This window comes from Conger conger, chromosome 12 (assembly GCF_963514075.1).
Source record: "Conger conger chromosome 12, fConCon1.1, whole genome shotgun sequence".
Lineage (NCBI taxonomy): Eukaryota > Metazoa > Chordata > Actinopteri > Anguilliformes > Congridae > Conger > Conger conger.
Window position 1 is genome coordinate 15,342,580 of NC_083771.1, and position 12,208 is coordinate 15,354,787.

Below are 12,208 nucleotides of genomic sequence, written 5' to 3' on the forward strand. Positions count from 1 at the left end.
AAGGGGCCTGCAATATAGCAGAGGATGGTTTCGATGCATCGACCTCTGGGTTATGGGCCCAGCACGCTTCCGCTGCGCCACTCTGCTATATTCGTCCGAATGCCAGGAGATTGTAGCAATCCATCGTCCTCTGAATTATGGGGCTATGGGGCTGGTTTGCTATCTGTAAAGCAATTTGCTTTGAGTATGTCAAACTTCAAATCCAATTTGTACCATGCATTCAAAACCAGAAAATATATAAATGTTAGCGGTGATGGATTAGTCGAAATGACAAAAATAGGCCACATATATGTAGTTTGGAGTTGTTCTCACATTTATAAAGGTGAATACCTGATGAAGACTCAAGAAACAAGGGCCAATTCTAACAGGAAGGGACCTGCAATATAGCAGAGGATTGTTTCGATCCATCGACCTCTGGGTTCTGGGCCCAGCACGCTACCGCTGCCCCACTCTGCTCCTGCGGTTCCAAAGCTGCATTTCAGTCATCCTACATGTAGTGGGAAAATTTTGTAAAACTGTTGATGTCTTAAATTATTTATTTTTCTGATATAGCATTAACCTAAAAGTCCCATGCAAGTTTTTAACACATTTTCTTCATTCTTTGCCACAGGGACTGCTTATTGGCTACATTTCAGTTACGCTACTCCTCAAAAGAAGATGAAAATAAGAAACAATGACATGCTTTACATTTTTTGATTAATATGACAACAACTTAGAAATTAGTGCTATTACTTCTTCCATTCTTTTCCCCTGGGTGTGATTAATTTCCTTTTAAGAGACATAAAGCACACTGGGCAAATAAAAGTGTAATGCACCCCAGACGGGACTCGAACCCACAATCCCTGGCTTAGGAGGCCAGTGCCTTATCCATTAGGCCACTGGGGCACCGAAGCTGGCGACTTTTTATCCTCACAAGAAAAAGTGATGAAGCAATGCTGTCTAAACAAACTGTGCCTTACCAAGTGTTTGGATGCACCAAAATGGTGGATCCATCAAATATTTCAAGGTGATTAAACAAAGCTAAATGCTTAGGTGGGCCAGGAGATTGTAGCAATCCATCATCCTCTGAATGATGGGGATATGGGGTTAGTTTGCGATCTGTAAACAAATTTGCTTTGTTAGTATGTCAAACTTCACATCCAATTTGTAACACGCACTCAAAACCCGAAAATATATAAATGTCAGCGGTGATGGATTAGTCGAAATGACGGAAACAGGCCACATATATGTAGTTTGGAGTTGTTCTCACATTTAGAAGGTGAAAACCTGTTGAAGAATGAGGAAACAAAGGCCAGTTCTAACAGGATGGGGCCTGCAATATAGCAGAGGATGGTTTCGATCCATCGACCTCTGGGTTATGGGCCCAGCACGCTTCCGCTGCGCCACTCTGCTATATTCTTCAGAATGCCAGAAGATTGTAGCAATCCATCCTCCTCTGAATTATGGGGCTATGGGGCTGGTTTGCTATCTGTAAAGCAATTTGCTTTGTCAGTATGTCAAACTTCAAATCCAATTTGTACCATGCATTCAAAACCAGAAAACATATAAATGTTAGCGGTGATGGATCAGTCGAAATGACAAAAACTGGTCGCATATATGTAGTTTGGAGGTGTTCTCACATTTTATGAAGGTGAATACCTGATGATGACTCAAGAAACAAGGGCCAATTCTAACAGGAAGGGACCTGCAATATAGCAGAGGATGGTTTCGATCCATCGACCTCTGGGTTATGGGCCCAGCACGCTTCCGCTGCGCCACTCTGCTATATTCTTCAGAATGCCAGAAGATTGTAGCAATCCATCCTCCTCTGAATTATGGGGCTATGGGGCTGGTTTGCTATCTGTAAAGCAATTTGCTTTGTCAGTATGTCAAACTTCAAATCCAATTTGTACCATGCATTCAAAACCAGAAAACATATAAATGTTAGCGGTGATGGATCAGTCGAAATGACAAAAACTGGTCGCATATATGTAGTTTGGAGGTGTTCTCACATTTTATGAAGGTGAATACCTGATGATGACTCAAGAAACAAGGGCCAATTCTAACAGGAAGGGACCTGCAATATAGCAGAGGATGGTTTCGATCCATCGACCTCTGGGTTATGGGCCCAGCACGCTTCCGCTGCGCCACTCTGCTATATTCTTCAGAATGCCAGAAGATTGTAGCAATCCATCCTCCTCTGAATTATGGGGCTATGGGGCTGGTTTGCTATCTGTAAAGCAATTTGCTTTGTCAGTATGTCAAACTTCAAATCCAATTTGTACCATGCATTCAAAACCAGAAAATATATAAATGTTAGCGGTGATGGATTAGTCGAAATGACAAAAACAGGCCACATATATGTAGTTTGGAGTTGTTCTCACATTTATAAAGGTGAATACCTGATGAAGACTCAGGAAACAAGGGCCAATTCTAAAAGGAAGGGACCGGCAATACAGCAGAGGATGGTTTCGATCCATCGACCTCTGGGTTATGGGCCCAGCAGGCTACCGCTGCGCCACTCTGCTCCTGCGGTTCCAATGCTGCATTTCAGTCATCCTACATGTAGTGGGGAAATTTTGTAAAACTGTTGCTGTCTTAAATTATTTATTTTTCTGATATAGCGTTAACCTAAAAGTCCCATGCAAGTTTTTATCACATTTTCTTCATTCTTTGCCACAGGGACTTCTTATTGGCTACATTTCAGTTACGCTACTCCTCAAAAGAAGATGAAAAAAAGAAACAATGACATGCTTTACATTTTTTGATTAATATGACAACAACTTAGAAATGAGTGCTATTACTTCTTCCATTCTTTTCCCCTGGGTGTGATTAATTTCCTTTTAAGAGACAGAAAGCACACTGGGCAAATAAAAGTGTAATGCACCCCAGACGGGACTCGAACCCACAATCCCTGGCTTAGGAGGCCAGTGCCTTATCCATTAGGCCACTGGGGCACCGAAGCGGGCGACTTTTTATCCTCACAAGAAAAAGTGATGAAGCAATGCTGTCTAAACAAACTGTCCCTTACCAAGTGTTTGGATGCACCAAAATGGTGGATCCATCATATATTTCAAGGTGATTAAACAAAGCTAAATGCTTAGGTGGGCCAGGAGATTGTAGCAATCCATCATCCTCTGAATGATGGGGATATGGGGTTAGTTTGCGATCTGTAAACAAATTTGCTTTGTTAGTATGTCAAACTTCACATCCAATTTGTAACACGCACTCAAAACCAGAAAATATATAAATGTTAGCGGTGATGGATTAGTCGAAATGACGGAAACAGGCCACATATATGTAGTTTGGAGTTGTTCTCACATTTAGGAAGGTGAAAACCTGTTGAAGACTCAGGAAACAAAGGCCAGTTCTAACAGGAAGGGGCCTGCAATATAGCAGAGGATGGTTTCGATCCGTCGACCTCTGGGTTATGGGCCCAGCACGCTTCCGCTGCGCCACTCTGCTATACTCTTCAGAATGCCAGGAGATTGTAGCAGTCCATCCTCCTCTGAATTATGGGGCTATGGGGCTGGTTTGCTATCTGTAAAGCAATTTGCTTTGTCAGTATGTCAAACTTCAAATCCAATTTGTACCATGCATTCAAAACCAGAAAATATATAAATGTTAGCGGTGATGGATTAGTCGAAATGAGAAAAACAGGCCACATATATGTAGTTGTTCTCACATTTACAAAGGTGAATACCTGATGAAGACTCAGGAAACAAGGGCCAATTCTAACAGGAAGGGACCTGCGATATAGCAGAAGATGGTTTCGATCCATCGACCTCTGGGTTATGGGCCCAGCACGCTTCCGCTGCGCCACTCTGCTCCTGCGGTTCCGATGCTGCATTTCAGTCATCCTACATGTAGTGGGAAAATTTTGTAAAACTGTTGATGTCTTAAATTATTTATTTTTCTGATATAGCATTAACCTAAAAGTCCCATGCAAGTTTTTATCACATTTTCTTCATTCTTTGCCACAGGCACTGCTTATTGGCTACATTTCAGTTACGCTACTCCTCAAAAGAAGATGAAAAAAAGAAACAATGACATGCTTTACATTTTTTGATTAATATGACAACAACTTAGAAATTAGTGCTATTACTTCTTCCATTCTTTTCCCCTGGGTGTGATTAATTTCCTTTTAAGAGACATAAAGCACACTGGGCAAATAAAAGTGTAATGCTCCCCAGACGGGACTCGAACCCACAATCCCTGGCTTAGGAGGCCAGTGCCTTATCCATTAGGCCACTGGGGCAACGCAGCGGGCGACTTTTTATCCTCACAAGAAAAAGTGATGAAGCAATGCTGTCTAAACAAACTGTCCCTTACCAAGTGTTTGGATGCACCAAAATGGTGGATCCATCATATATTTCAAGGTGATTAAACAAAGCTAAATGCTTAGGTGGGCCAGGAGATTGTAGCAATCCATCATCCTCTGAATGATGGGGCTATGGGGCTGGTTTGCTATCTGTAAAGCAATTTGCTTTGTCAGTATGTCAAACTTCAAATCCAATTTGTACCATGCATTCAAAACCAGAAAATATATAAATGTTAGCGGTGATGGATTAGTCGAAATGACAAAAATTTGCCGCGTTATATGTAGTTAGGAGTTGTTCTCACATTTATAAAGGTGAATACCTGATGAAGACTCAGGAAACAAGGGCCAATTCTAACAGGAAAGGACCTGCAATATAGCAGAGGATGGTTTCGATCCATCGACCTCTGGGTTATGGGCCCAGCACGCTTCCGCTGCGCCACTCTGCTCCTGCGGTTCCCATGCTGCATTTCAGTCATCCTACATGTAGTGGGAAAAGTTTGTAAAACTGTTGATGTCTTAAATTATTTATTTTTCTGATATAGCATTAACCTAAAAGTCCCATGCAAGTTTTTATCACATTTTCTTCATTCTTTGCCACAGGCACTGCTTATTGGCTACATTTCAGTTACGCTACTCCTCAAAAGAAGATGAAAAAAAGAAACAATGACATGCTTTACATTTTTTGATTAATATGACAACAACTTAGAAATTAGTGCTATTACTTCTTCCATTCTTTTCCCCTGGGTGTGATTAATTTCCTTTTAAGAGACATAAAGCACACTGGGCAAATAAAAGTGAAATGCACCCCAGATGGGACTCGAACCCACAATCCCTGGCTTAGGAGGCCAGTGCCTTATCCATTAGGCCACTGGGGCACCGAAAGGCATGACTTTTTATCCTCACAAGAAAAAGTGATGAAGCAATGCTGTCTAAACAAACTGTCCCTTACCAAGTGTTTGGATGCACCAAAATGGTGGATCCATCATATATTTCAAGGTGATTAAACAAAGCTAAATGCTTAGGTGGGCCAGGAGATTGTAGCAATCCATCATCCTCTGAATGATGGGGATATGGGGTTAGTTTGCGATCTGTAAACAAATTTGCTTTGTTAGTATGTCAAACTTCACATCCAATTTGTAACACGCACTCAAAACCAGAAAATATATAAATGTTAGCGGTGACGGATTAGTCGAAATGACGGAAACAGGCCACATATATGTAGTTTGGAGTTGTTCTCACATTTAGGAAGGTGAAAACCTGTTGAAGACTCAGGAAACAAAGGCCAGTTCTAAGCGGAAGGGGCCTGCAATATAGCAGGGGATGGTTTCAATCCATCGACCTCTGGGTTATGGGCCCAGCACGCTTCCGCTGTGCCACTCTGCTATATTCTTCAGAATGCCAGGAGATTGTAGCAATCCATCCTCCTCTGAATTATGGGGCTATGGGGCTGGTTTGCTATCTGTAAAGCAATTTGCTTTGTCAGTATGTCAAACTTCAAATCCGTTTGTACCATGCATTCAAAACCAGAAAATATATAAATGTTAGCGGTGATGGATTAGTCGAAATGACAAAAACAGGCCACATTTATGTAGTTTGGAGTTGTTCTCACATTTATAAAAGTGAATTCTTGATGGAGACTCAGGAAACAAGGGCCAATTCTAACAGGAAGGGACCTGCAATATAGCAGAGGATGGTTTCGATCCATCGACCTCTGGGTTATGGGCCCAGCACGCTTCCGCTGCGCTACTCTGCTCCTGCGGTTCCCAAGCTGCATTTCAGTCATCCTACATGTAGTGGGAAAATTTTGTAAAACTGTTGATGTCTTAAATTATTTATTTTTCTGATATAGCATTAACCTAAAAGTCCCATGCAAGTTTTTATCACATTTTCTTCATTCTTTGCCACAGGGACTGCTTATTGGCTACATTTCAGTTACGCTACTCCTCAAAAGAAGATGAAAAAAAGAAACAATGACATGCTTTACATTTTTTGATTAATATGACAACAACTTAGAAATTAGTGCTATTACTTCTTCCATTCTTTTCCCCTGGGTGTGATTAATTTCCTTTTAAGAGACATAAAGCACACTGGGCAAATAAAAGTGTAATGCACCCCAGACGGGACTCGAACCCACAATCCCTGGCTTAGGAGGCCAGTGCCTTATCCATTAGGCCACTGGGGCACCGAAAGGCATGACTTTTTATCCTCACAAGAAAAAGTGATGAAGCAATGCTGTCTAAACAAACTGTCCCTTACCAAGTGTTTGGATGCACCAAAATGGTGGATCCATCATATATTTCAAGGTGATTAAACAAAGCTAAATGCTTAGGTGGGCCAGGAGATTGTAGCAATCCATCATCCTCTGAATGATGGGGATATGGGGTTAGTTTGCGATCTGTAAACAAATTTGCTTTGTTAGTATGTCAAACTTCACATCCAATTTGTAACACGCACTCAAAACCTGAAAATATATAAATGTTAGCGGTGCTGGATTAGTCGAAATGATGGAAACAGGCCACATATATGTAGTTTGGAGTTGTTCTCACATTTATAAAGGTGAATGCCTGATGAAGACTCAGGAAACAAGGGCCAATTCTAACAGGAAGGGACCTGCAATATAGCAGAGGATGGTTTCGATCCATCGACCTCTGGGTTATGGGCCCAGCACGCTTCCGCTGCGCCACTCTGCTATATTCTTCAGAATGCCAGGAGATTGTAGCAATCCATCCTCCTCTGAATTATGGGGCTATGGGGCTGGTTTGCTATCTGTAAAGCAATTTGCTTTGTCAGTATGTCAAACTTCAAATCCAATTTGTACCATGCATTCAAAACCAGAAAATATATAAATGTTAGCGGTGCTGGATTAGTCGAAATGACAAAAATAGGCCACATATATGTAGTTTGGAGTTGTTCTCACATTTATAAAGGTGAATACCTGATGAAGACTCGGGAAACAAGGGCCAATTCTAACAGGAAGGGACCGGCAATATAGCAGAGGATGGTTTCGATCCATCGACCTCTGGGTTATGGGCCCAGCACTCTACCGCTGCGCCACTCTGCTCCTGCGGTTCCAATGCTGCATTTCAGTCATCCTACATGTAGTCGGAAAATTTTGTAAAACTGTTGATGTCTTAAATTATTTATTTTTCTGATATAGCATTAACCTAAAAGTCCCATCCAAGTTTTTATCACATTTTCTTCATTCTTTGCCACAGGGACTGCTTATTGGCTACATTTTAGTTACGCTACTCCTCAAAAGAAGATGAAAAAAAGAAACAATGACATGCTTTACATTTTTTGATTAATATGACAACAACTTAGAAATTAGTGCTATTACTTCTTCCATTCTTTTCCCCTGGGTGTGATTAATTTCCTTTTAAGAGACATAAAGCACACTGGGCAAATAAAAGTGTAATGCACCCCAGACGGGACTCGAACCCACAATCCCTGGCTTAGGAGGCCAGTGCCTTATCCATTAGGCCACTGGGGCACCGAAGCGGGCGACTTTTTATACTCACAAGAAAAAGTGATGAAGCAATGCTGTCTAAACAAACTGTCCCTTACCAAGTGTTTGGATGCACCAAAATGGTGGATCCATCAAATATTTCAAGGTGATTAAACAAAGCTAAATGCTTAGGTGGGCCACGAGATTGTAGCAATCCATCATCCTCTGAATGATGGGGATATGGGGTTAGTTTGCGATCTGTAAACAAATTTGCTTTGTTAGTATGTCAAACTTCACATCCAATTTGTAACACGCACTCAAAACCAGAAAATATATAAATGCCAGCGGTGATGGATTAGTCGAAATGACGGAAACAGGCCACATATTTGTAGTTTGGAGTTGTTCTCACATTTATAAGGTGAAAACCTGTTGAAGAATCAGGAAACAAAGGCCAGTTCTAACAGGAAGGGGCCTGCAATATAGCAGAGGATGGTTTCGATCCATCGACCTCTGGGTTATGGGCCCAGCACGCTTCCGCTGCGCCACTCTGCTATATTCTGCTGAATGCCAGGAGATTGTAGCAATCCATCATCCTCTGAATGATGGGGATATGGGGTTAGTTTGCGATCTGTAAACAAATTTGCTTTGTTAGTATGTCAAACTTCACATCCAATTTGTAACACGCACTCAAAACCAGAAAATATATAAATGTCAGCGGTGATGGATTAGTCGAAATGACGGAAACAGGCCACATATTTGTAGTTTGGAGTTGTTCTCACATTTATAAGGTGAATACCTGTTGAAGAATCAGGAAACAAAGGCCAGTTCTAACAGGAAGGGGCCTGCAATATAGCAGAGGATGGTTTCGATGCATCGACCTCTGGGTTATGGGCCCAGCACGCTTCCGCTGCGCCACTCTGCTATATTCGTCCGAATGCCAGGAGATTGTAGCAATCCATCGTCCTCTGAATTATGGGGCTATGGGGCTGGTTTGCTATCTGTAAAGCAATTTGCTTTGAGTATGTCAAACTTCAAATCCAATTTGTACCATGCATTCAAAACCAGAAAATATATAAATGTTAGCGGTGATGGATTAGTCGAAATGACAAAAATAGGCCACATATATGTAGTTTGGAGTTGTTCTCACATTTATAAAGGTGAATACCTGATGAAGACTCAAGAAACAAGGGCCAATTCTAACAGGAAGGGACCTGCAATATAGCAGAGGATTGTTTCGATCCATCGACCTCTGGGTTCTGGGCCCAGCACGCTACCGCTGCCCCACTCTGCTCCTGCGGTTCCAAAGCTGCATTTCAGTCATCCTACATGTAGTGGGAAAATTTTGTAAAACTGTTGATGTCTTAAATTATTTATTTTTCTGATATAGCATTAACCTAAAAGTCCCATGCAAGTTTTTAACACATTTTCTTCATTCTTTGCCACAGGGACTGCTTATTGGCTACATTTCAGTTACGCTACTCCTCAAAAGAAGATGAAAATAAGAAACAATGACATGCTTTACATTTTTTGATTAATATGACAACAACTTAGAAATTAGTGCTATTACTTCTTCCATTCTTTTCCCCTGGGTGTGATTAATTTCCTTTTAAGAGACATAAAGCACACTGGGCAAATAAAAGTGTAATGCACCCCAGACGGGACTCGAACCCACAATCCATGGCTTAGGAGGCCAGTGCCTTATCCATTAGGCCACTGGGGCACCGAAGCTGGCGACTTTTTATCCTCACAAGAAAAAGTGATGAAGCAATGCTGTCTAAACAAACTGTGCCTTACCAAGTGTTTGGATGCACCAAAATGGTGGATCCATCAAATATTTCAAGGTGATTAAACAAAGCTAAATGCTTAGGTGGGCCAGGAGATTGTAGCAATCCATCATCCTCTGAATGATGGGGATATGGGGTTAGTTTGCGATCTGTAAACAAATTTGCTTTGTTAGTATGTCAAACTTCACATCCAATTTGTAACACGCACTCAAAACCCGAAAATATATAAATGTCAGCGGTGATGGATTAGTCGAAATGACGGAAACAGGCCACATATATGTAGTTTGGAGTTGTTCTCACATTTAGAAGGTGAAAACCTGTTGAAGAATGAGGAAACAAAGGCCAGTTCTAACAGGATGGGGCCTGCAATATAGCAGAGGATGGTTTCGATCCATCGACCTCTGGGTTATGGGCCCAGCACGCTTCCGCTGCGCCACTCTGCTATATTCTTCAGAATGCCAGAAGATTGTAGCAATCCATCCTCCTCTGAATTATGGGGCTATGGGGCTGGTTTGCTATCTGTAAAGCAATTTGCTTTGTCAGTATGTCAAACTTCAAATCCAATTTGTACCATGCATTCAAAACCAGAAAACATATAAATGTTAGCGGTGATGGATCAGTCGAAATGACAAAAACTGGTCGCATATATGTAGTTTGGAGGTGTTCTCACATTTTATGAAGGTGAATACCTGATGATGACTCAAGAAACAAGGGCCAATTCTAACAGGAAGGGACCTGCAATATAGCAGAGGATGGTTTCGATCCATCGACCTCTGGGTTATGGGCCCAGCACGCTTCCGCTGCGCCACTCTGCTACATTCGGCAGAATGCCAGGAGATTGTAGCAATCCATCCTCCTCTGAATTATGGGGCGATGGGGCTGGTTTTCTATCTGTAAAGCAATTTGCTTTGTCAGTATGTCAAACTTCAAATCCAATTTGTACCATGCATTCAAAACCAGAAAATATATAAATGTTAGCGGTGATGGATTAGTCGAAATGACAAAAACAGGCCACATATATGTAGTTTGGAGTTGTTCTCACATTTAGGAAGGTGAAAACCTGTAGAAGACTCAGGAAACAAAGGCCAGTTCTAAGAGGAAGGGGCCTGCAATATAGCAGAGGATGGTTTCGATCCATCGACCTCTGGGTTATGGGCCCAGCACGCTTCCGCTGCGCCACTCTGCTATATTCTTCAGAACGCCAGGAGATTGTAGCAATCCATCCTCCTCTGAATTATGGGGCTCTGGGGCTGGTTTGCTATCTGTAAAGCAATTTGCTTTGTCAGTATGTCAAACTTCAAATCCAATTTGTACCATGCATTCAAAACCAGAAAATATATAAATGTTAGCGGTGATGGATTAGTCGAAATGACAAAAACAGGCCACATATATGTAGTTTGGAGTTGTTCTCACATTTATAAAGGTGAATACCTGATGAAGACTCAGGAAACAAGGGCCAATTCTAACAGGAAGGGACCTGCAATATAGCAGAGGATGGTTTCGATCCATCGACCTCTGGGTTATGGGCACAGCACGCTACCGCTGCGCCACTCTGCTATATTCTTCCGAGTGCCAGGAGATTGTAGCAATCCATCGTCCTCTGAATTATGGGGCTATGGGGCTGGTTTGCTATCTGTAAAGCAATTTGCTTTGAGTATGTCAAACTTCAAATCCAATTTGTACCATGCATTCAAAACCAGAAAATATATAAATGTTAGCGGTGATGGATTAGTCGAAATGACAAAAACAGGCCACATATATGTAGTTTGGAGTTGTTCTCACATTTATAAAGGTGAATACCTGATGAAGACTCAGGAAACAAGGGCCAATTCTAAAAGGAAGGGACCGGCAATACAGCAGAGGATGGTTTCGATCCATCGACCTCTGGGTTATGGGCCCAGCAGGCTACCGCTGCGCCACTCTGCTCCTGCGGTTCCAATGCTGCATTTCAGTCATCCTACATGTAGTGGGGAAATTTTGTAAAACTGTTGCTGTCTTAAATTATTTATTTTTTTGATATAGCGTTAACCTAAAAGTCCCATGCAAGTTTTTATCACATTTTCTTCATTCTTTGCCACAGGGACTTCTGATTGGCTACATTTCAGTTACGCTACTCCTCAAAAGAAGATGAAAAAAAGAAACAATGACATGCTTTACATTTTTTGATTAATATGACAACAACTTAGAAATGAGTGCTATTACTTCTTCCATTCTTTTCCCCTGGGTGTGATTAATTTCCTTTTAAGAGACAGAAAGCACACTGGGCAAATAAAAGTGTAATGCACCCCAGACGGGACTCGAACCCACAATCCCTGGCTTAGGAGGCCAGTGCCTTATCCATTAGGCCACTGGGGCACCGAAGCGGGCGACTTTTTATCCTCACAAGAAAAAGTGATGAAGCAATGCTGTCTAAACAAACTGTCCCTTACCAAGTGTTTGGATGCACCAAAATGGTGGATCCATCAAATATTTCAAGGTGATTAAACAAAGCTAAATGCTTAGGTGGGCCAGGAGATTGTAGCAATCCATCATCCTCTGAATGATGGGGATATGGGGTTAGTTTGCGATCTGTAAACAAATTTGCTTTGTTAGTATGTCAAACTTCACATCCAATTTGTAACACGCACTCAAAACCAGAAAATATATAAATGTTAGCGGTGATGGATTAGTCGAAATGAC

General features: G+C 41.7%; 7 non-coding genes across 7 annotated transcripts; all 7 read right to left on the minus strand.

The window, feature by feature from the left end:
- Positions 1-812: 812 nt before the first annotated feature.
- On the minus strand, positions 813-885 carry trnar-ccu (transfer RNA arginine (anticodon CCU)). Its single transcript has one exon. It is a non-coding gene; the product is annotated as a tRNA-Arg (tRNA).
- A 1,978-nt stretch (positions 886-2,863) lies between these two features.
- Positions 2,864-2,936, minus strand: trnar-ccu (transfer RNA arginine (anticodon CCU)). The gene has a single exon. It is a non-coding gene; the product is annotated as a tRNA-Arg (tRNA).
- A 1,226-nt stretch (positions 2,937-4,162) lies between these two features.
- On the minus strand, positions 4,163-4,237 carry trnar-ccu (transfer RNA arginine (anticodon CCU)). The gene has a single exon. It is a non-coding gene; the product is annotated as a tRNA-Arg (tRNA).
- An 865-nt stretch (positions 4,238-5,102) lies between these two features.
- trnar-ccu (transfer RNA arginine (anticodon CCU)) lies at positions 5,103-5,175 on the minus strand. The gene has a single exon. It is a non-coding gene; the product is annotated as a tRNA-Arg (tRNA).
- A 1,234-nt stretch (positions 5,176-6,409) lies between these two features.
- trnar-ccu (transfer RNA arginine (anticodon CCU)) lies at positions 6,410-6,482 on the minus strand. The gene has a single exon. It is a non-coding gene; the product is annotated as a tRNA-Arg (tRNA).
- Positions 6,483-7,717: 1,235 nt separating this feature from the next.
- Positions 7,718-7,790, minus strand: trnar-ccu (transfer RNA arginine (anticodon CCU)). Its single transcript has one exon. It is a non-coding gene; the product is annotated as a tRNA-Arg (tRNA).
- Positions 7,791-11,811: 4,021 nt separating this feature from the next.
- trnar-ccu (transfer RNA arginine (anticodon CCU)) lies at positions 11,812-11,884 on the minus strand. Its single transcript has one exon. It is a non-coding gene; the product is annotated as a tRNA-Arg (tRNA).
- Positions 11,885-12,208: the final 324 nt, after the last annotated feature.